Source organism: Sinocyclocheilus anshuiensis, unplaced genomic scaffold (assembly GCF_001515605.1).
Source record: "Sinocyclocheilus anshuiensis isolate Anshui unplaced genomic scaffold, SAMN03320099.WGS_v1.1 scaffold43, whole genome shotgun sequence".
Lineage (NCBI taxonomy): Eukaryota > Metazoa > Chordata > Actinopteri > Cypriniformes > Cyprinidae > Sinocyclocheilus > Sinocyclocheilus anshuiensis.
The window spans coordinates 934985-939720 of record NW_015549580.1 but is presented as its reverse complement, the minus strand read 5'-3'; the positions used below and the strand labels follow the sequence as shown (position 1 = coordinate 939720).

General features: G+C 34.5%; 1 protein-coding gene across 1 annotated transcript in view; it reads right to left on the bottom strand.

The window, feature by feature from the left end:
- Positions 1 to 1155, bottom strand: part of LOC107657616 (chemokine-like receptor 1) — a 6253-nt gene extending 5098 nt beyond the window's left edge. Inside the window, exon 1 of the mRNA XM_016445770.1 lies at positions 1086 to 1155. The gene's annotated coding sequence lies outside the window, so the exon portion shown is untranslated. The remainder of the gene's footprint in view (positions 1 to 1085) is intronic.
- Positions 1156 to 4736: the final 3581 nt, after the last annotated feature.

Sequence of the window (4736 nt, the reverse complement as noted above, 5' to 3'; positions counted from 1 at the left end):
AGAATATGTGATCTATAATTTCTTTCCCTATTTGTTGTGTTTCCCCAAAATGTCTGATTAACATGCCATTTGTCCTGGTGTCCTCTACAGAAGATATGTATGAAACGTATGCCCTGTTTCATAACAAAAGTCATATTCCAATTTGAAACCCCATAAAATTTTTCTGAGATAATTTTGAAAATGAATCAGATTTAAATGATAATTACATAATATTATCATATTTCCCTAAGAATGCTAAATTTGATAATTTTGTCAATATCAGTCATTTTTAGGAGAAGGTGTGTTTATGATCAAACCTGTATATAATGTCCTCTACAGAGGACAAAAGTCTATGCCTGGGTCCCAGGAGGATCTAGATTCTAGAAAGAAAAGGAACTCACTAACTCACATGTTGTTCTGCTTTTGTCCACTGGAGGCCAGAATTTGAGAACTAAAGTGAAGTTTTGCAATACAGAAAAGCTCTGAACATAATCTGAAAGCATTTTCTCTACTCAGCCATGTAAAATTTCAAGTGGGAATTCTCCATCTATTAAAATACATAATTTTCCCTGTTCTATGGTGAACATGTGACATCTGTCTCTTCAGTGCATTAAACTGAGTTCATGCAAAATATATATAAAAAAGTTTTTTGTTTTTTTTCCCAGTTTGTACATCAGTTCATTCCATGGGCAGTATAGCAGACATCAAGGAGAGTGTGTCGTTTTTGTACGACAAAAGTGATTTTTTTATGAAAGAATATAGGCTAAGTAAAATCAAATTATGATAGGCTAAATAATACTATATTGAAGAAGAAGAAAAAAACACAACGAAAACTCTGGATCATAGGGGGGAAAACCCAGACAATTCTAGGCTGTCCCAAAATGCAAATGTTAGACTTATTCAGGCTATTGTTAAAACATTAAAACAGTTATATGTACAATGCACACGATACACAGAGCTCAATGTTTGGTTTGATCTCTGCTGTAACAGACACGTGAGTTGATAACTATGGAAAGATGCTCAAATGACTGTAAACATTTGAAAATGAAATCACACTAAAACGTTGCATTTCACAATAAGACAATCATATTAAGCATGCTGCTTACCTAGAGTTGCCAAATAAGTGACTTCCACAAAATAACTAGATCACACCTGTGACTCGCGAGAGCAAAACTGCAATAATCTCTCTTGTTTCTTGTCGGGAATGTCAATCCCAGTTTGGAGTGACGTCACATCACCACCCTCCTCGTTCTACTCGGTTGTTGTTGTTGCTGCTCCCTTATTTATCACAATTTCATAGTAATTTTCTTGTAGGTTTGACCAAAGCGGTGTGTTTATGTCCACAATGCATTGATACTGTCAGAATCATTTTTGGAGGCGACAAGCCTCTTCTACGGGTTATAATTTGCCGAATATTTCCAACATTTGGAATGACTGCGGTTTCCCGAATGCGGTACCGCAAACTACCATTCCCTGACAAAAACAGTAGGCTATGTTACGAGTGAGGCGATCTCATAAGTGGAATATTGAATGAATCACACGACGATGTTCGACAACGTTATGTAGATAATATACACTTTCAGTTGTACCTACTGCAGGCTATCTGTCAATAGGCCTATAGCCTATCAATAATTATCCTGCATGGCTTTTCTAAAACTTGAATTAATCTACTTGAGTATGTACAGACCATAAAAGTCAAGTTTTAAATTTGCCATCTTTGTATTGCCTTGTATAAACTTGAGTTATATAAACTTCTATAAGTTTTCCTATGTTAATTATTATTATTATTAAGTATAATGCGTTTAATTTTAAATGTAGCCTACTGTTAACATGTGCATGGACAGTAAAGAGACTGTTGTCTTAAATTAACCACAATATCACATGAAAACTTGCATAATCACTCATGAGACAAGCCACATTTATGGGACTCACCAAACAGACTTCAACACTTGAAACTTGAAACAACCACAAACTATTCATTTTGAGTATCTGACATCATAAGGCAAAAAGTTATATAGGCCCATGCTGCAAAATTAACAGCAATGTAAATAAAACAGTATGAAAACAAATTAATTATGCACACGTACCCTAGTGCATCCTGGAAAGATTTTTTTTTCAGAAAGGTTGCCGTGAGATGCATTGCTTTCTGTTCCTGAAAACTGATAGAAATCACTAGCTCCTAAATTAGGAAGTAAACACAAAAAAACAATCACCTAAATATTTTAGTATTATTTAATAACTTGCATAATCACTCATGAGACAAGCCACATTTATGGGACTCACCAAACAGACTTCAACACTTGAAACTTGAAACAACCACAAACTATTCATTTTGAGTATCTGACATCATAAGGCAAAAAGTTATATAGGCCCATGCTGCAAAATTAACAGCAATGTAAATAAAACAGTATGAAAACAAATTAATTATGCACACGTACCCTAGTGCATCCTGGAAAGATTTTTTTTTCAGAAAGGTTGCCGTGAGATGCATTGCTTTCTGTTCCTGAAAACTGATAGAAATCACTAGCTCCTAAATTAGGAAGTAAACACAAAAAAACAATCACCTAAATATTTTAGTATTTTTTAATAGATCTTTTTTTTTTTTTTTTTTTTTTTACAATGTAGTATAATTAAAGTTATTATTAGTTACTTTGACAATTCTTTCTACTTTTCTAATATGTTTCAGATTATATTGTTTCATATTCACACAGTCAAATGTAAAACTAATATAAACTTAACTGAAGGCTCCATACCATTTTACTTCCAACACCCTTCCTTCTCCCAACATCCAAAATATTTAATGCAATGACTCTTTATTTGGTTTTCCCAACATGTTTTATGTTTTTTTTAAGGAAATGTTTACTTGAGGTTCAAATGCAGGCCTTGTGTTGACTGGTGAATGAATGAACATGCACGTGTATGTTTTATTTTTCTCAGCAGGACATATGACAAGTCTAGTTACTGCATCTGTTTACGATTTACTGTGGCCACAGCTGCCCTGTGTGTCATGGTGACTCCGTTGATTTGTCTAGTTGTATTCAAGGCAAAACATGACCAGCAGGTTGTAAATAAATCTTTTTAGAGTGGGCATAGTCCCCAAGAGCCTTGAGATTATTTATATGACACAGATATATTACATTAATCACTTATGTTAATCATGTCATTGCGGAGTTCTCAAGAAAAAAAAAGTTGAATCAGATCCATGTAATCAAGGCTAAATATTTATGAGTTTTTAAAAAGGCTCTCGAAACACTCAATGCTGATACAACTTACAAAAGGGTTTCTGTCAAAAACTGGTCCTTTTGGCCAAACTAAACACTGAGATGCGCAAACAGAGACAGTTTTGTGTTCTGCTTATTTTGGAATACAAACAATATGCTTATGTCACATCCCAAAGAGTATCAAGTGAATATGTGCAAATATTATTAAAGTGTGTTTGTTAAATAAGCTTATCAAATAGTTACATTTATGTTCCTAACATTTTGAAGATGTCATTTTAATTTAAGCGTTTTGATGCATATGACTTATTATGACAACTGAGCATAATATACCTGTAAATCATTTATGTTTGTTGCATTCCTCATCACTTGTAAGTCACTTTGAAATATTCACTGAAGCCTACCTAAGACGCTATATTGTGTATGGACCTCTTTCCACCTGATATTAAGATGCGTTTTCATACGCGTTCACCGCTAAAAACAGGTGAAAACGAAGTCTGAAAAGTTTTGTGATTAGATCACTGAAAACACAAATGTAAAAAAAAAAATACAAAAAATGAAAAATGCCTAAGCTTGTGTAAAAAACAATTAGGAATAATTACAATCATAGAACTAAGTCTAATAAATTATATGCATTCATGATAAGTAATGTAACAGTATTTGAATACACACAAAATGCAACATGGTAGGCCTGTTATGATGCCACTTTTTCAGTTAAATCAGTTTTTACCACCTGGAATGGATATAAAGGGGTTTAGAGAACTTTTTCACTTTATAAACTCATTGTTCCAGTTGTCTTTTATTGCACAATATACATCTGCACTACCACAAGCTTGCTTGGAAACTATAGTCACATGCATTGGTCAAAAATTACTAACACAGCAATGACTGTGAAACATAAGAAAATCATAATCAATCCAAGCTGTAGAAGGGTGCTGTGTAGGTGGATGAGTGCTGTGAGATTACAGTTCCCTTTCCACTCCTTCTTCCCATGGAGGTTACAGAAACCGGACAGCTTCTTTTAAGACACACCCAACCTACAGAGATGAGGACGGGCTCTGGAACCCCCCTACGCGTCTTCATATATTTTACACCCTCGTAGCAGAGACTTGCACGTTGCTGTGTGGGTGTATTGTGAATACTGGCAGCCAGTATGTGAACCTTTTTCTGGTCTGGAGTTCTCTGGGGTTCAGGATGAAGTGTTTGCCCTGGACATCTGTGAGAACAAAACGATGCTGGGAAATCTTTATTAACAGCGGTCACAAACCTTTTGGAATCATCTGTGAAATGTTTCTGTATTTAATTATAGATGTGAACCCACAAAAAAACTGAAAAAAAAAAAAAAAAATAGATTGGAGAATTAATTTGTTGCAAGAGGCATGGCCATCTAATCACATCAATCTAAATGCCAAGTTGCACATTTCATTTTAGTTCTTAAGTAAACATGCAGAATTTTACTGTTACTAATGTGGTCTCTCTCTGCACAGGTAACCTGTTGGTAACATGTTGGCTCTGCACATTGTAAATTGCATTGCAGTG